Raw genomic sequence first — 20,936 nt, 5'->3', positions numbered from 1 at the left:
CCTCATATTAATGAATGCAAATTCGAAACAGGTCAGCTGCATCAACTGTAAGCTACATAGCAATACAACTGAAATAAACTTGTATACCAAACCACTCAACATATTCTCCGACTTATATCAACGCCAAATGCAAAGAATCAGAGCCAATACAAACTACTCGGAAATTTAAACAAATATGCCGGAAACAAACCCATCCAGTACTGTCATCCAAAGAGTGCAATATTGCCCCAAAGTACACTAGACGATTCACCGATCAAAATTCTTTAAGGGGTATCAGCAACCCCTATACCGACATTGTTAAATTGACCATTTTCGATGTACCTTTTCTCAAAATCTGCTGTAGATACACGCTTGAAATTTTTTGTGTAATTAAAGTATACCTATCTGATTATACTGAGCCCACCAGCGGCCGAGCGGTAAAGTCGCTGAACACTGGTAGTTCGGTCCGAGGTTCGAATCCCGCGAACGGGCTGGCTGCATGAGCGTTTTCGTGGTTTTCCCCATGTGTAACGTGTATACGAACCAGTTTCCCTTAGAAAGTCCTCCACGAAAGGCATCCATCCCCTTAGGCAGATAGCCCTAGTGTGCTTTGCCATAATTAAATACACCACACCTGATTATACTGAAATGAGCTTTTGGAACATTTTAAATTTAGAGTAATTTACAGTAGTAATTTGGAATATTTTGTTAGGCATAGTAAAATTTAGCACTTTTCTCATGCAAAATATTTTAAAATTTTTTTCCTGAGTTTACCCAAAAAGCTCATTTCAGTAAATATTAAGAAACCTAATAAATAAGCCATAAAATTTCTAGATACATGTGAGCTGTAGTTCCTGAGAAAAGGTACATCGAGTATAAAAAATCACGTTTGGAGAAAAACGCGTTTTATGTAAAAATCCTCATTCATCAAAGCAGTTGATGACAAATTAAAACTAGATTTTTTACAGTTCTAATTTTCGTACAGATTAAAGAATGGTATTTTTAGAAAAATAAAATTTGAGTAGAGAATTTTAAAATGCAAAAATCCGAAATCACAATATTTTGAAGATTTTTGGGTTCCAACACCCCTTAAATAAACTTACAACGTGCGAAATTAGCTTCCTCTCAGTTTTTAAATATATTAAAAAAATATTTGAAATTATCTCTGATGTGACTTATTCATACTATTTAGATAATTAATAACATGTAATTTGAAAGATAAGAGATAGTTTCAAATATTCTTAAAAAGCATTGGATATTAGGAGCAAGTATTTGTGAGCGGTAGTTTTAACTCACTTCTGCTCTGATGCATATTTTTAACTGAAAGATAATTTCCTGAATTTCTCATTAATACCTAATGCAATGCTTGATTAATGGGCTTCTGCTAATTTTTCATGAATTATAAACTAACAAAATGTATTCTTGTACTCTATTGTCAGTTTCTGAGCAAGCTGGTAAATAGGTTACTGTGTTACCGTTTTGAAAATAAAGACTTAAAACGTTTGTTGTAATATAATGATTATGTAAGGTTCCTCTGTTCGTTATTAATTTACGAACAATGTTAAGATAAAAATTGTTTATAATATTATATTTATATATGATTGAAAACTAAACAAAATTGGTTAAATTAGACGAGAAGACTATTATATCAAAACATTAAGTGAAATTCCTATTATGCATTACAATAAATTGATATACTAAAGTTTAGAAACATTGCAATTAATCAGAATCGAAAAATGTTATTTTAACTCAATATCTAAAGACATTTATTATTATTAACATTATAACTATGTTTACACATGTATTCAAGCCCGTGGGCGTATCGCTATTTGGAAATTTTTAAAATGTGACTTATCAAATATATTGACACTTTTAGGGAAGTTAAAGTTTAAATCGATACTGAGATTTTTGTTAATGTTATTATTACTATAGAAACATATGTGAAATTCATTGACAGTAGTATTTAACAGTGATAAGTTTATCTCATCAAATCCAATAAAATTTTCTCTTTTTAATTCAAGAATTAAATTAATTTTATTAATGTTAATCAAAAGTGATTCGTTCTACTTTATGCAGCTCAAATTAATGATTGTAATGTTTAGAATAAATAATCGTGTAAATTAATTCCAAAAATATAAGCACTGAAATAGTCAATTATTGTATGCTAATTAGAATTAGAAAGCTAATGAGTTAACATAAACTTAGCTAGTTGAATAGGAATAAATATTGTAAATTTTCAGCATAACAAAGTCTTTACTCAGGCAAATATAATTTACTTAATGCTTATTTAATGTAGATGAATGGTGATTATGCCTTAGTTTCTCTGGATGTTTTTTAACTAGATGCTTTTACAGTTAATCATTTTCAGGACAAGTGCTTAGAATAAATAATAGTGTAAATTAATTCCAAAAATATAAGCACTGAAATATTCAATTATTGTATGCTAATTAGAATTAGAAAGCAAATTACATCATGAAGCTGTTAATTAGTTTTCATATGTATTTTAATGAGTTAACATACACTTAGCTAGTTGAATAGGAATAAATATTGTAAATTTTCAGCATAATAAAATCTTTACTCAGACAAATGTAATTTATTTAATGTGGATGAATGGTGATTATGCCTTAGTTTCTCTAAATGTTTTTTAATTAAATGCTTTTACCGTTAATCATTTTCAGGACAAGGCTAATAGCCTTCTCTTTTATTGTATATATAGGACTGGTAATTCTCTTGATAATGGAAATAATTATCCCATTAAAGTGAGAAAGATTCATATGTTAATATGTACTATATAAATATTATATTTCGATAAAAACCTATTCTGATGTTAGCAGTTTTTAATACTATTTCAAACATAATCAGTTTGCTCCTCTGTATTACATTTATTTCTATACTAACGGAATGATGCAATTCGTTTTGACTGTTATGAATTTTCAAACAAACCAAAGGGATGAGAAATGTTTCCAGCTGTTATTAGTTTCCCTGGTATTCGTTTTGCAATTAAGTTTTAAATTCTTTATTTCATTAATTTCCTTTATGTTTGTACTGAGAATTCTACGGCTGGTCGTTGATTTAGAACTTTTAAAGTCATTACGTTATTTTGAAACAGGATACGTGAAAACGTGTAATGCCCTCGCCCGGTCTCGAACCTGGACCCCCTCGAATACGCGCCGAGTGTGCTACCGTTAAAACACGAAGGCATGCAAAAAGGAGGAAGAAAATACATTATAAACTGAACACAGAAATATAATAGGGCTATGTAAGGCTCCCAGTTTCGTTTCAATTCATTCATTGAATATTTCACGTTAGTTAGATCTTTCATAATGAAAAATTTTAATATGCAATATTTTCAGTACTTTAAATATTTTTGAATCATCAATACTTTTTATCCTTTTAATATAACAAATTATTAATTAAATTTAAAGATTATTCAACTTTTATGTTTAAAGATGATTATTTGAGCAAAGAATGTGAAAATGGGTTTGGAAAAATTTTAATGAAATTTCCTTCGCAAATTCCCTAGAGCGTTAAGTAGATAAAAGCATTTATTATATTTCACCAATCTAAAAGATTTTTTTTTTCTAAAGAGTATTTCAATTAAAAGCGGATTGTAAAATATCGGCTTTTCGACATATAAAGATCTGGATTTAATTTACTTTTTTAATGCCACGAATTTTTATTTTTACGTTTGTTACATTCTTCTCTTTTTTTCTTCTTTTTTAATTTACTTTGAATTTACCAATTTTTTCCTAATCATTTTAATACGGCATAAAGTAGTTTAATAAATGCAAAATGACCCTTATTATTTATCTTTATTTTATTAAAGAAAGGATATATGTTTAAAGGAGCTGCTCATTTCTTTTTCATTGGCGAGGAAAACATACTGCTATTTTAAAACGGAAAAGTAAAAATCTTTAATTCAAAATAATCTCAGATGATGTAATTGTTGCGGCTCTGTTTAAGGAAAGGAGATAAATGTGCTTAAATTAATTAAAAGGAATTCTTAGAATTCAGCGGAAGTTTGATTTACATATACATTACAGATTGCTTTCAAAATTAATTAGCAATTCTGAGAGTTTCCGTTTACTGCCAATATATATTACATATTTCTGCTTTCAGAATTCGTTAAAATATCGACATATTCATGTTTAGTGTTACTTATAATGCTCATATATGTTAGCACATTCAATAATTAATAAGTTTTTGTGATTATTTTATAACTTTAAACATATTAACGTTCTATTTATAATTATTTTCCTATTGTTTTTATATAAATATATTTGTTTCTGTTTTACATGTTACGTACGCACACATACTTACCATCCCATTTTGCCACAAATATTATCCAAACTTGCCATACTTCCGATTCATTTGCTTTGAAGTTATGAATGACAAAGAATGAGCATTTTTTTTAGTTAAGGTATATAATTTAAAGTTTTTTTCTTTTTTACTGCAGTTTGAAAGAATAGGAAATTTGTTGGAATTCAATGAAGATGATTTGAGTTTTTTTAACAATGAAAAAGCGTTTCATATTTTAAGGTAATCTTTTAATTTAACACACCTATTATTATGTAGAAATAATACAGCCATGTCAAGTAAGAATGACTTTGAAAAGAATCCAAAAAAAATATTAAATGATAATTAGAATTATATTAATTAATAATGACAAAGCACACGAGGGCTATCTGCCTAAAGGGAGGGATGCCTTCGTGGAGGACTTTCTAAGGAAAACTGGCTCGTATACACGTTACACGTGGGGAAAACCACGAAAACGCCCATGCAGCCATGCCCGTTCGCGGGATTCGAACCTCATACCAAACTACTAGTGTTCAGCGTCTTTACCGCTCGGCCGCTGGTGGGCTTAGGATTATTTGGAAATCTGAGCATGGCAATCATGGAACTTTTTCAAACACATTCAGGGATGTTCGGTCATCCAACACAATGACTGCCCTAACCTTTACACTTCCAACCACCGTACTGATCCTTTTCCCTGAGCTGGTAACTGACTGGTCAGCCTTCAATCAATTTTCGCACAAACATATAGAAATCTATACTGAACGGTTTCACCCTTAATACAAAGTACGATATGTTTAGGCTTATTACATTGTTTAGGAAGAATTATGCAAATACTCCGAGTCGAATACGTTAGCGTGCACGTGAAGGGGATATAAGCGCACAAGGAATTTTGGGTGATTTATGTGTTCGTACTTCTTCACGACATTCGCCGTGTTTCTTGCAACAGTTAGCATGTCGTCGCGAAAAAGAGTTGCCGCGAACGTATCTAGACGGAATGAGATGGAGAATTGTCGTTAGATTGAAGGCTGACCAGTCAGTTACAAGCTCAGGGAAAAGGATCAGTACGGTGATTGGAAGTGTAATGGTTAGGGCAGTCATTGTGTTAGATGACCGAACATCCCTGAATGTGTTTGAAAAAGTTCCATGACTGCCATGAGATACAGCTATGAGGAGATCTTGGAGGCCTTTTATTCGATTTTTCAGAGGTGCAGGTGGTCCTGCGTTCCTTTTAACTGATGCTAACTCTCGTCCACATATCGCTCAGCTGGTCGACGATTACCTGGAAAAATAAGAATATTCATCGCATGATTTGGCCAGCCAGATTTTTTGACCTACAGAGAAGACTGGGACGCTCTGGAGAGGATAATTTCATCTTGCCATCTACTTCCGAGAACCATTGCGAAGTTAAAAACTGTCTTATTTCTGGAGTGGGATCGACTGCTGCAGGGCTCCTCAACTATATCCTGTCCAGTATGCCTTTACGCTGCGCACCCTGTCAGACCATACCCCATACTACAGTTATTTTCAGTTCTATATTGCAACGTGGATTTCGGACATCTCTGCACTATGAGCTTTACTGATAATCATGCGTACATATTTTGAATTTTAAGTCGTACATCACTTTTTATGTCACAAATGTGTATTCACACCAAATTTCATTAATATTTGTCCATTAGTTTCTCAGAAATTTGGCATAATGTGCAACAGCTCGTTAATGCACACGAGTAATAGTATCACAATTTTTTTTTAAAGCAAAAATATCCCAATATTATTTCCGCCCAAAATGCTACCCAAGATGGAATAACGCTCCAAATATTCCGTATGTGTGTTAGGGTGCGTGTTAGTATGTACGTTTTATTTTTGTGGCTTACCTCACTTGTCTGACAGTAACATCAGAACAAGGTCACGAAATTCATCGGGGCAAGGAGTACAAGATTGGGCCTGTCGTTAACAAGACCCTTGAGCACCATACATATGTACGACTTTGCTCAGTTCCGCCCCCCCCCCCCAATTTAGATGGAGAGCACCCCGGGGAGGACGGGTAAGAGGGAGTTCCACCCCTCGTCCCCTATCATAAATCTTTCGAGAGGACTTTCGGCTAGCCGCATATTTTAGTGTCCCGAATGCCGCACAGACAAATATCATGCATTCTCCGGAATTCAAACACGATGCCTTCGGTACGGCAGTCAGTGTCGCTAACCACGATCTCGGCTGGGAGGGGGGGGGTATTAGTAAGTATATACTATATATTAGTAAGTATATTATATATATGTATATGGTTCGAAAATGGGATGAAGGAAAGTAAAATATTATATTCCCATATCCTTCCTGCCACCGTATAAGCCTTTGGTGGCGTTTGAAATTTCTGTAGAAATTGATTTTATGAGTAAGTTTGGCAAGATTGTAGATGAGCACAGTGGTCACTTCAAGGTAGAAGTATCAGAGCTTTTTTAATCCCATTCAGTGTACTCCCCAAAAAACTCTAGGACTTTTAAAATCTGAACGCTTCCGGATTTTTTTCTTTTTCTCCCCCCCCCCCCCATTTTTTAATTATCACTATTTCTGTTCTTACTTTGAAGCAAAATTACGCTGCGATTTCCGAATTTTAGGTCATTTATTGCATATTAGATTTACATGATATCTTTTTCAGTATCTTCCAACCTTTATTTTTATTTTAATCGTTGAAATGTTTAATTTGCGTTGGTTGAAATTCATAATTTAAATAAAAGTAAATTTAGGAAACATAGAACTGAATGATGGAAAGCGTTGAGAATTACAATTAGTAGTATTTTTTTACAACTATACTTTAATTTTTTATAGAAGCAACACTTCTTTCAAAATATTATATTACTGTACCTTTCTCAGAATTGGCATCGAAAATTCAGTTCGTGGAAAAAATATGGGCAAGTAATATAGACGCCAGTTAAAGGGAGAATGTATAAGACAAAATCTAGACTTTTAATAGACCAGAAATCCGTTGCATTTAATGGTACTTCACTTAATTGCGAATGCCACCAACACCATTAATCTAAATTAAGCTATTAAATCTTGAAAGCTTTCTTACTAAATAGGTGTTTCTTTCCTCCTTTCTTTCCTTATAAAGGCAAGACACCATCTCTTATTTAAAAACTGTCTTAGGGCTAATGCCTCCAGTCTACTGCTTTTATTCATTCCTATAAAATGAGGTAATATTTGCCGGTTTTTATCTATTCGCATTAGAACTTAATACAAGTACAAAATTTATAAAGCTCTAGTTAATTTACGTGTTCTTGGCTACTAGAACTTTAGTGAAGTGTCTAACGACTATCTGCTGGCCTTCTTGCAGCAATAAAATATAACTCCAAAGAAGGCTTAAGATACCCTTTTATTCACCCAAAGAAATACTACGAACGGCCCCTCTCGGGCGTACAGGAAAGCCACCACTTGGGCTTTAACTTAAGAAAGAAAATAAGGAACTAAACTAACTTAACTAGCTAAACTTCATCCGAAGCTGTACTAACCGAGCTGACCCGCAATTAAAACTCACCGGCGAATACTAACAGGTACGTAAGACTACGGTTGAATGTAGCAAGATAGACTTGAAGCAACGACGTGGACAAAAGGCAGAAGACTCTCTACTGAGAACTTCAGAGCTCTTCTACGGAAGTGACTGAACTTCCCATTAAATATTGGTTCTACTTCATTTACATAAAACGCGATGCTGAAAACTCATTCTGGCAGGGAGTTGTAGGCTGAAAACAAGGATTTAAAGGAAAAGGTTTTAAAATTAAAACTAACTATTAAAAAATTTAAAGTGATCCCTACAAATTCATTATCTGTTTTGCGATATTTCTAAACTAGGAGGCTTTTATACAAGGTGCGGCAGCGTTCATAGCATAATTTGACTTGCTTAGCACAATGACTTACTGCATGAATGAGCGCCAGCTCGTGCCGCATTCGTGTACTAATGAGCTCCCATTTCGAGTGCGACAGTGATATGGATCGGTGGAGTACACAGCATCGTGCCTTTGCTGTTGAAAGTTATTTCAAGAACAACTACTCTGTTATTGCTGTTTCGGCAACATTTCAACTTGGGACGTCATGGGAAAGTTCCAGATGGACGGACCATTGCGACAGACATTTCCATGTGGAATAATTTCCCGTTTGGGTGACATTTCCTGGCCGCCTCGCTCACCTGATCTTTCATGTGCAAACTTTTTCCTTTGGGGCCACCTGAAGCAAGAAGTTTTCCGAACACGTTGTGCCACCATTCCTGAATCGCGTCAGAACTGCCGTCGGCAATGTCCCAGGGAATACGTTACGCCGAGTTATGGCAAGCTTCCAACGCCGCCTAACGTGTTGTGCAGAGGGGGCATCATTTGAAAGGCATCATATTCAAAAAGTAATCCACGCAATGGACAATGACTTACACGCCAGTAAATGGCATACCTTTAACTATTAATTGGCATAAGAGGTAATAAATAAATTACAGTTACTGCCTTATGGTGTGTTTTTAATATCCTACTATAAACGCTGTCGCACCCTATATTAGTTAACAGAATTTATAAATAAATTCTTTTGTGAAATTTAAGGAAATGTACCTAGTATCTAAGTTTTAAAAGTAACAAAACTCTGCACTGATTTTAGAAAAGCTCAATTGCTTCTAGAGGCGACCTAACGCATATCTGTCCTTTCGAAGGAACACCTTTAAAAAGGGAAAGGCATGTGACGACCCTAAAAGTGAAATACAAAGCATACAGCTAAGACTGATTGGTTTTTCCTTTGTTTCCTATGATGGAATTTTCCTATGTTTAATTCTTTTGTACTTGCTTTTATCGCTCTTTTCGATCATCTTGGGTATTAATAACCCAATATATACGCTATTAATATCCTAAACAGAACCATAACAACAACAAAAAATGACAAAAAAAAAAAAATCTGAAAATATTCAAATTTTAACCGTCACCCAAAAGGGTTTGTTAAGATTTTTTTTTTTTTTTTTTTACGTTCTTGCTGAGCTCACAGTCTGCCAGTCTGCTCTTGTGCTCTCTTCTGCTAACGCGTTTCTTCTTGTCTTTTTAGCTTTATTATTATGCATAATTTTCTTCGCACTTATTCCATACACAATTCAGAAGCAAAATTACAAGAATTTTAAAAGCAGCGTATAAGCATATGTTTGAAATTTCCGATCCAACGTTAAGTCTTGTCAGACATTTTTCTATTTTTTCCTCAGTCTTTTATCATTTCATCATATCAAGCTCCAATTTTCTTAGTAAGATGGCTTTTAAAACTTTTTTGCCTTTTTGTTATTAATATTTTGTGTGTTGTATTTATTAATTAAATATCAGGTTCTCCGCGCTTACATAAAATTCAATTCAACAGAAAAATGACAAGATATTTAAAAACAGCCTAACTTTAAAATTCCTGATAGACAACTTTGCCTGTGGAGATAAATGTTATTGCCACTAGGTACTGCCGTTTTTTTACGGTATGAAGAACATACATTCCTACACGCAGATATTTCATTATTTAGTGTCTTAAAAAATAAAAAAGGTGACAGGTGAGAACAGATCCGGACACCCCGGGCGGCTTGCATAGACTAATCGGTTATCGTCCGGGTGCCGCAACTATATAAAACTATTCTCCAAAATCAAGACATTACATGGCCATACAAAGGCAAAAAAAATCAGATTTTTCTGCATGCGTTACATAAAGTATAATCTGAAACAACAGATCTGAAAACACAATACATTTCATAAATTCAACATAGGTTCTGAAGAATGTAATTGATCATATAAGATATAACTTGGTTATATAGTACATAACTTGGTTATACAAAGCATAGTTTTTGATGCAACAGGCTTAAATAAAGAGCAAAATTACACATTACAAACAAATTACACACAGAAATACACGTTGGTTAATCTAGCTGTACTTATAATATACAAAATACAGATAACAGATTTGAGGACAAAGTACAGCCCATACTAATTTTGATTAAATAACATTATGCTGAAAGTTAAATTTTGCTGTATTCTGAAAACATGCCAAAAATAAATTTTTAATTAAACATTTTCTTGGTCACATTGTACGTTAGCACATTGCTACATATAAAACACTCAATACACTATAATTTTTATAATACATACTATCACACTGAACATTGCACTGTATTTAATACACATTACAAAACTCAAAGGGAGAAAACAAAGGGAGAAATACCTTATAAACTAATCAATAAAAAAAAATCAAGAAACAGAGAAAACAATACAAACGAACCATACAGAAATAAAAGGAGTGCTGAAAAAGGTTACCGTAGCATGATAAAATTGTTTTCATTTTCTAAATCTCTGAAACTGATCTTTCTTCGAATTCACACACGTATTTTATTAGCTCTTCGCAGTCTAATTTAAGAACGTGTATGTATTATTGTAAAAAAACAGTCATTGAGTAGGTTTATAACGTTTAACATCATCTTTATTGCCCAGTTATTAAGCCTCTTAGAACTTAAACTTTCCAAGATCCTCAGTGAATTCTAAAAATACAGCATGATGCTGAGTATATTATTTTAAGTATGATGCTATTTGAAAATATTTCCTTTCACTATCTTTAAATAAATAGCAGTTTAATCCTGTAGAATGGTCCTTAATTCTTCTTGAAAATGGCAATTACACTTGCGGTTTACAATTTTAAGCTATTTTCCTGCATCATAGGATATATTTGAAACCATCTATGATCAGACGAAAATCATATCCATACATATCTGTCTAAAACAGGTCGGCATCTCTCGGTCTTGAAGAATGTTACTTTTTTGATAACTTTCAAAAGATATTTTTTTTCATTTCTTTTTCTCCAAAGATGATAAAATTAATCTTTTTTTTTTTTTTTTTTACTCCAAAGATGATAAAACTGGTATCATTCTATTTCTATTTCACAATTCATAGCTTTTGATCAAGAACCGACTTGTTGAAGTCGGTTCTTGATCAAAAGCTGAAATATTTATGAGAAGTTATAATTGGCAAAGGTTTCCTATCCCACATTATTGACCAAGCGGTTAAAAATTTTCATCTCAACACGAAAAGAATTTTTTGTTTTGAGCCATTATAAAAATGTTTATTCATTTCTTCTAATCGATTAGTTATCAAATTGCAGGCACAGGTCTAACCTTTCTTTTTTTCCCGCCTTTTGGTAACGTTCACAGATCAGTACTTGAAGACTCCTTTTTGGATATCATCTCCTAGGGTACTCCACGCTTACTGGTAACATAAGTAAGTTCAGTACTTGAAGACTCCATTCTGGATATCACCTATTGCTAGATCTATTGATATATCTATTAATATCTATGCTTACTGGTAACATTTCCAGTTCAGTACTTGACTTCATTCTAGATATCATCTCCTGGAGTACTCCTCGCTTACTGGTAACATTGCCAGTTCAGTACTTGAAGAGTCCATTCTGTATATCATCTATTGCTACATCTATTGATATCTAGTATGCTTACTGGTAGCATTTCCAGTTCAGTACTTGACTCCCATCTGGATATCATATCCTGTAGTACTCCACGCTTACTGGTAACATTGTCAGTTCAGCACTTGAAGACTCCATTCTGAATATCATCTATTGGGGTACTCCACGCTTACTGGTAACATTTCCAGTTCAGTGCTTGACTCCATTCTGGATATCATCTCCTGGAGTACTCCACGCTTACTGGTAACATAGCCAGTTCAGTACTTGAAGAGTCCATTCTGTATATCATCTATTGCTACATCTATTGATACCTAGTATGCTTACTGGTAACATTTCTAGTTCAGTACTTGAATCCCTTCTGGATATCATATCCTGTAGTACTCCACGCTTACTGGTAACATTGTCAGTTCAGTACTTGAAGACTCCTTTCTCGATATCATCTATTGTTGTACTCCACGCTTACTGGTAACATTGCCAGTTCAGTATTTGACTCCATTCTGGATAACATCTCCTGGAGTATTCCACGCTTACTGGTAACAGAGCCAGTTCAGTACTTCAAGAGTCCATTCTGTATATCATCTATTGCTACATCTATTGATATCTAGTATGCTTACTGATAACATTTCCAGTTCAGTACTTGACTCCCATCTGGATATCATATCCTGTAGTACTCTACGCTTACTGGTAACATTGTCAGTTCGGTACTTGACTCCATTCTGGATATCATCTCCTGGAGTACTCCAGGCTTACTGGTAACATTGTCAGTTCAGTACGTGAAGACTCCATTCTGGATATCATCTATTGGGTACTCCACGCTTACTGATAACACTGCCAGTTCAGTACGTGAAGACTCCATTCTGGATATCATCTATTGGGTACTCCACGCTTACTGGTAACATTGCCGGTTCAGTACGTGAAGACTCCATTCTGGATATCATCTCGTGGAGTACTCCACGCGTACTGGTAACATTGCAAGTTCAGTATTTGACTTCATTCTGGGTATCATCTCCCAGGGTATCCTTACAAGTGGGAATTAATATACATTGATCAAAAAAGGACAGCCTTGCAATTTCGTTTTAAAGAGCATGAGCCTTACGATCGAAAAGGTGAACATCAAAAGTTGATCTGTCTAACATTACTGGTCAAATAAATCCCATTACCCATATTATTGCAGCCAAAATAATTCAAAAATCGATTTCCATTGGCGAATTAGGTTTTAGGAAGCCGTTTCATATACATAGCTCTTATTAGCTCTTTTTAACGATTCTAAGTCTAACCCCTTTTTGTCGTCAGCTGTGCAAGAAATTATATCCCAGCTGTTTTTTGTATACATTTTGCCCAATAGATTTCGCTGTGGGATTTATTTTCTGTCATTTAACTAACACCTTCTCGAATTTTTTTGTCTGTACGTTAACTTTGTCGCCATTTTCACTTCTGCAGCTGAAGAGGACGGTTCTTTGTAACCTTTGAATTTAGTGATTAGATATGTGGGCGTGTAATAGTTTCCTCTTCTGAATAATGAAATGACATTTCCGGAATTTATCCTGCCTAAGAATGTGCTGGATGTATGTTAAAATTCTAAAATTTTCTTTAAAAATAAGTTATGGTTTCTCGTGGTTTTCACGAATTTACTCGCTGTATTCGAAACTATTCCGATTTTTTTTAATAAACGGATATAAAAACAGATTTATTTTTAATTGTGGAAAGTCGCAGTTAATAGTGTAGAAAAGAAAAAAATAAAGTTTTGGAGCCATATAATTCTTTAGAAGCACAAATATTAACTTCTTTTTTTAATATATTTAGAAGATCCCATTCTTCGACACAAACATACATATTACTATACAATTAATACACTCGTTACATACTAAATTTCACACATCTAGCAACTACATTACCTTTTTTCAGACATTCTTTGTATCATGAAGTCAAAATAAATTTTCCTCTGCAGTAGGGAACGGACCAATTACAGCCACATTTTGTGTTTCAGTCAAATACTCTTCTAGTTTTAGATTTTAATTCCTAGGAGTTTAAGGTCGCCGTCGTGAGTGAACGTCTGTTTGGCCTGCATCGGTCTCTGGGGATTGACAGTGAACTTTCTGTTTGGCTGACATCTGTGCCTAGGAACCGGCAGTATCAAATTTAAGGAATAAATATACTAATTTCAATAAAATTTATTTCGAAATTATTTATTTATTTATTTTATTTATTTATTTTTTTTTTTTTTTTGCACCGTAGGCATTTGTAAAAGGCACAGTATTTGGCTGATTGCCTTTAGAACCAAACCTTTCATTTTGGTCACTGGTTTCGTTAGCAGTTATACCACAACTGTCATAGCCAAGTTTCATTGCCTGTTCTAATGAATTATCATCTTTCAACGATGACAACTGTAATACTTGGCGATATCGACGTTTGGATGATAAAAATAAATCGCGTTACGTATCACTATCTCCTTCTCTTCTGAACATTTCCAGTCATGTGTGCAATAAATATTTTCAAAATTTTCCATTCTCAAACTGTCTATACACTTCAGTGGCTTATTTCTAAATAATCGTCTGCAGGAGACACCTTTTGCCATTCGTTATACGTGTGTATTGGCTGCACCATTGTCCCAGTCCGAAAGAAAAATAAAAAAGTAAAACAATGTAGGCTATATTCATTCTCTCCACTTCTCGTTTCCGGCTGAACGACAGTAATATCATTTCCACGCTCAAGATGTTAAACCGTGATTTCATGGAGAAGATGATTAAAAAAAGGAGAAAAGAGAATGCAAGCATTGAACATGGCTAAATCTCATGAGATCCTTCCAATTTTTCGGTTTACAATTTTAAGAACAATCAGCTATTTCATTTTCCAAGAAGCCGGCCCGTTCTTATTTTTAAAAAGATGCTAACTGGCATTGGTGAGGCTGCAGTAAATCTAAGGTTATTCCATAAAAATAAATTATGAATAATGTTAATGTAGTTAGGAGGATATAAACTCTGACGAAATTTCACTGCAGTTTAAGCATTAATAAAACAGACTTTTCTGTTAAATGAGAAATGATTAATGAATTCCATCAGGACTATCTTTAGAAATGACTTCAAATTATTTCTTTTCATGATACAATGGATACTCCTAGAGTTAGGTACATGGTACAACAAGCTCTTCTCAGGTGTTAAGTAGTGATAAGGAAAGTCTTTCACACATGCTCCGACACTAAATGTTTTACTTCGTTAGGTATAAGCTAGTCGATTCGTTGGTTCTTTGATGGAATTTTGTACTTTTATATCAAAAAAATTCCTCACATTTAATAGATTAAGTCCAAAAATAAGCATGATTTAAAGTTTAAAATGTCGGTGTTCGATGCAAGTATTCAAATAGTTGTATATGGTACGAGTTTGTGGATTTGGAAGAATTGATAATAACACCTTGATGAAAAATCAAAACACTGTTTGTTCACCACTAAGCATTATTACAAAGGAAAGTTCCAAAGACACGTTTACATTCGTCGAAAAACTATGACAAACACGCTGAAACAATCAGCAACACAGCTTTCAGGCTACAACGGTGAAGACAGCTTCACGGAAAAACCCTAAGTACAGCTCTGAACTCGGTCGATTGCTCTTAAGCTAATCTCTGACCTGTAGACCCTACTTTCTCCCAGGATAGGAAGCGTATATATAGCTTTAACCTATTTTCGAGAATATATTCTCGAGAAAATCGTTAAAAATGTGTCTTAGAATGTTTTCGCTCCGTCCATGGCATATTGCAAGTTTTGTCGGCAAATATCGCCAAATGATGAATTTCGCGCCAAATCTGGCAACCGTAAGCTAGCCTTCTTTGCGGTGAATCTATCTCACCACGTAGCCGCTGGGCATTTCGCAGTAATATTTTTCTCGCGTTATCTAACAAGTATTATGAATTCCTTTTACGTCCACAAATAATGCTGATCTCAAGTATACAAGATATAATAGCCAAAATGCTAGCATAATAAATTAAAGTTGTTACAAAGACTTTAACAAATAAGATGACAAGATAATTAAAAGCAATAATGTAAGTATTTAAACGAGTATTTCCAGGAAATCTGACGCATTAAACATTTTTATGATAGTTAGATTTTTAAAACAGGTATTGCGAATAAGACGCTTATTTCGGTTTAAAATATTGTGAACAAAATATGTTTCAGATTATATTAAAAGAATTCTGTACACTATTTTACTTTTTGGAGTATAATATAATTTACATTTCCGCGTTCGAACTTTTGGCTTCAATAATAGGGAAAAAGCGACAGATTTTATGAATTCTAATACTTAGGCCATTCTTAGGCAATCCATTTTTGAAAATGTATTGGGGCCAATCTGCAAATGACTGGATTTCAATAAGAATTTATCTCAAGATTTATTTTCTGCTAGAATCCGGCTCGCAAGAAAAATTCCATGATACCGAGGGGAGGAATAATTCGGCGCTGATAGACATAAACTGTAACAAAATCTCACTGTCAAAGGACAGTTAAGGCCTCACTGAAATGAAGTGACCAAAAAAGGAAGTAAAATTTGTAGACCTGTTTGCTTATTTGGTACAGTATAATAATAAAAATTTATGTATTAATAAATATGTAGGCAATAAATATTTATCAAATATATTAACTTTAAATTTGTAAAAATAGTTTTATAATACGCTTTTATAGTTCAATCTTCATTTTTATTTATTCTTTGCACTGCATCACCAGCGGAATGAAAAAGTGATCTGATATACATGAAAATGAAAGGAATAGAGGGAAAAAGGTTCATAACATTAATCTACTCAATGCAATGAAGCCAAAATGATAAAAAAACGGCATTTTATTCTTTCATCATGTCATACAGAAGGTATTTACGCATTTTTAGAACGATTTCGTGGCTGTTTAATTAATAAAATATGAGCAGTATTCTTTTAAATGTTCGATATGATACCCTTTTCTGGTGTGTGCCATTTCTTCAATTTATTGCAATTCTATGCAGGATAATACTTCTGCTCTCAATTATAATAACTCATTGCTTATAACAAGGTGAACGATTCATAAACAATGCACGTGCTTCCTAATACACTATAAATTCTTAAAACATTTGTATAATTAATAAAAGATACTCTTAATTCCATTATATTTTATAATAGTAAAGTTTCTATATAGTTTGGGCTTTCATTATCGAAATTTATTTATTAAAATACACTAAATGAAACACTCTAATGAAAAAAACCTTAATTGCTGTTGATTAAATGTTTTATTTTAATTGGATAAACTGTTTACTTTTAATTCGCTTTTTATTCCTCAAAATTTCATGATTTATAACTTAGAGCAATGAAAAAGATAAAAATTGATTCTTGTTTTTAAAAGATTTGCTGTTGCTTAAATTTATTAATTTTTTATTTATTATCCAGAATCTGTACTACTTAAAATATTAAGATTATGGAATTCCACTCAAAATTAAAACACGCACCAAAGCATAAGATTTAAATGTGAAATATAAAAGCATATTTTGCAAATATTACACATACATTTTTAGGTGTCACATTGAAAACTTAGAAAATGATGTTCATGGAATAATACTGTAGAAGGCTAAAAATATACCCAAATCGCATTCGTTAAACGATTTAAAACCAAGAATTCATTTGGAAGGCGAAAATTTAAAACAAAAAATCTGTTGATTACACAACATGACTTCCTTGTACGACCTATTAAATTACATACATTTTTTGCTGTAACAATAAACTGATGTTAAATATCGTTAGATATTTACTGTTAGACAAACAGTTATTATGCATGTAATTAGTGTTCGTCATTTGCCGAAAATTAATTTTTTACATTGATTTGACATTGTCAAAACGTGAATAATTCAATCATTTGAAACACTTCTGTGATTGGAAGTATACAACGATTGCGAAAATAAGAACAACGGTTGCGGAACAACGGAAGGAACAACGATTGCGAAAATAAAAACTTTAGTAAGCCATAACTAAAAGGCATAAATTTTAGTAAGCCATAACTAAAAGTGAATTGTTTTTATTTTCCTCCAAAATTCCAATATTACAGATATGTAAGATAAGTAATATGTAAATCAGCTTTATAATTCAATTTATTAATAGATTCATAATTCTTTTTCTTTTTTTTTTTTTTTTTAATTTGGGGATTTCGTTTCTCTATTCTAAAGATAATAATATACATTTCTGGACTGCGCCATTTCTGGACTGATCCAGGCCACAAAGCTTCCGTAACGCTCATGACGTAGTTAGTTCGGAACCTAAACTCTTGAGAAGAGAAACTTTTCTAACTTAAACTAAAACCTTTCTCTTGTTGAGCTTCCATGTTGGAAAATTGCGAACTTTCAGCTTGAGCCTCTGTGCTGCATCGATGCTAATTCGCTATTAGAGTGCCGGGTGATTCTGGCCACAAATGTCAGTTTAAATAAAAATGAAATTTTATCTTACTCGACTGCCAAATCACCTCTTCAGTATGGATCTACGTTCTACGCTAAAAAATACTGCTGCGGTTCTACGTCTCAGTGTTCCTCCATCAGTACGCTTCTAAATATATTGTTGAGAAATCCTCAGCTGCGGTAAGATAGCTTCCCCGCAAAGCAGGTTAAGGTTACCAGAAAATCACAAGGAAAGGCAGAGTTGCTAGATTTGGCGCGAAATCCTCCATTTGGCGATACCCAAAGTATAGCGGAGTAAAAGAGTATCGTCGAGTTTATTTTGAGTTCATCTTGAGAGTATCTAGAGTACTTTGAGGTCAGTAGTAGTGACCTGAACTCTGAGAGCGACCGAACCGAGTCGGGAGCTGTACTTTAGTGCTTTGCAGTGAAGCTATCTTCACCGTTGTAGCCTTGAAGGCTGTGTTGCTGATTGTTTCGCCGTGTTGAACGTAGTATTTTCGACGATTTTAAACGTGTTCTTGGAACTTTCCTGAGTAACGCTGGCTAATAAGTTGTGTTTTGATTCTTTATCGAGAGTTGTGGTCAATCACTCTAAATCTACGAACCCGTAGAACGCAACAATATGTATCCGATTGGTGCAACCGATTGCAATGAAAAAGGGGGGTGCACAATTACATGTTATAGCAGTCCCCTACACAAAATTTTAACGTTTTACGTCTACTCTTTTTTGAGTTATGCTTCTGTACGTACGTACGTACAGACGGCATGGAAAAAATGTCTTCTGAATCCATTTTAAATCTATTTTACAATCCTTTTTATGATTTCGAGAGAAGGTCGCAAATAAGGTAAGTCGTGAAGGTAATAAGTACGTGAAAGGTACATTAGTTAAAGTCAAAGCCAATGAAAAAATTTGATACATTACTACATTAATTACGTATTGTGTACTATTAAAACTTAATTGCTTAACAAATACAGGATTAATGCTTTTTTTCAAAATTTCGAAACACGTATAAATCATTTTTTCAAACCTTATACGAATAGAAACTGAATGAGTCATCCAAACTTAATTTAATTAATTTTTCGTAAAGGATGCATGAATAATGACAAAAGTAATTAATGCAAAAGTATTCAACCGTGATTATCAGTTCTCACCACCAAAGTTTCGAATCCAAAATTTCATATAACATAACACTTTTTTGTTTATAGATGAATTACACGTCTTTTAGCATATGTATTTATTACTCGCAACTTTCTTCGCCTGTCGAGAGTAATTAGTTAATTATCTAACCTCTTTTCGTTACTGGATATTTAATTAATTCCTGAAATGCCGTTCATTCTATACAGAAGCCATTTCCATATCAATGAATAGAAACTAGAATATTCTTCTCAAGTAGACAAATGTGGCGAAAGTTACTTTTTTTTTTTTTTTTTTTTTTTTTTTTTTTTTTAAATTATTTACGATGGAGTTACGAATTATCTTCTAAGCAGATTGGAATAGCTCGTTTGCAAGTAAAATTTTCTTAGAATATTCACCTTCTAAGATGGCCTCATTTAATTTAGCAGACCTGTAAAAGAAAAAGGCCTTTAAAAAAAATCTCTGCAGTTTTATTTTCTTTTACGCTATTTTAGGAAGTGTAGTCTGATATAGAAGAAACGTCTCCATTTTATTTAAGGAAGAGTTTTTTATTTCTTCCTAAGTAGTTGAAGATTTTTGTCACGTATCTTAGGAAGTGTTCAAAGTTTGGCTTTGTACTGTAATGCGATTGCTTTTTACGGGGATCTTTTTCCCCAAATCTGTCGGTAAAGCTTATTAAAAATACACGCAGAGATTCGTGTATCTCTAAAGCAAAAGCCAGTCTTGAAACGATAAGAATGGGCTCAAGGATTCTAGAAATGATATAGTTATACTATTACAGCAAGGACCAAATTAGTCAAAATCTGACCGTTTCCAGGTATGAGTGGAAAAATATAAGTAGTATAAATATAGTATTTCTTCCCAACGCAGAAATTTTGCCAGAATTAAATCCCCAATACAAGACCAGCTTCATTGTGTGAAAAGGTGACAACTTATATGTCTTTTATTTTAAAAGAAATGCACTTTAAGAAAAGCTATTTTTATGGATTTTACGTTACTACCGATGAAGCAAACGGTAAGAAACAAAGTAGAAAAGAAGTAGGCGCCTTACACGTAACCACAGTAGAAGACGATTTATTCAGACTTCTAGTTGTGCAGCAATTTTTGATAAAAATACTTGTTTTGTATAACAGACGATGAAGCAGAAACCGAGCATTTTCCCTAAAATTACTCTTAATGGATGTAATATAAAATAATAGTCAGAATTTCCTTTTTAGCCCAAAGGGGTGGTAGCCCAAAAGGGTTATTAGTCTCAAAACGACATTTTGTGGCTTTTCTTGATAAATGACGAAGCACATTTTAAATTGTTGCCACCAAATATTATCGCCCTGTATTATATTTAAAAAAATTAAATGCAGAAATTGAATGGATGTATGTACGTTTCTCACACTGTGAAAATACGATGGTACCTAGAGCCATCGAATTTCGAATAACGTTATCCTTCACCCGAACATGGTTCCCTAGAAACACGAATTTTGAATTTCGAATTTGTTTTATTGTCTAGTTTATATTTTGTAAAACTCTAACGAATTTTTCATTAAGAAACTCGATGATTCAGAATAAGCAATGGAAAAAATGGGAAAAAAAAATTCTCCACTATCTTCGAGACTATCGGAAATTCTAAAGATATGTTTTTAAATATTTTGTGATATTGCTATTCAATTGAATTCTATGTGGTTTAAGTGCAA

At 33.3% G+C, this 20,936-nt stretch overlaps 1 protein-coding gene across 13 annotated transcripts in view; it reads left to right on the top strand.

The window, feature by feature from the left end:
* LOC118181291 (FMRFamide receptor-like) overlaps nucleotides 1-20,936 on the top strand; it is a 647,035-nt gene that overhangs the window by 583,996 nt on the left and 42,103 nt on the right. For 3 of the 13 annotated variants that reach the window (XM_085806841.1, XM_085806837.1, XM_085806845.1), the window contains one exon: nucleotides 4,436-4,518. The exons of the other annotated variants lie outside the window; for them this stretch is intronic. The gene's annotated coding sequence lies outside the window, so the exon portion shown is untranslated. The remainder of the gene's footprint in view (nucleotides 1-4,435; nucleotides 4,519-20,936) is intronic. 13 annotated transcript variants of the gene reach the window in all.

The sequence above is a fragment of the Stegodyphus dumicola genome, chromosome 12 (assembly GCF_044657685.1).
Source record: "Stegodyphus dumicola isolate Sdum_Otavi_A_Nest chromosome 12, ASM4465768v1".
In the NCBI taxonomy this organism is placed as follows: Eukaryota; Metazoa; Arthropoda; class Arachnida; order Araneae; family Eresidae; genus Stegodyphus; species Stegodyphus dumicola.
Note: the sequence above shows the minus strand (reverse complement) of the source record. Positions and strands in the feature narration are given on the sequence as shown.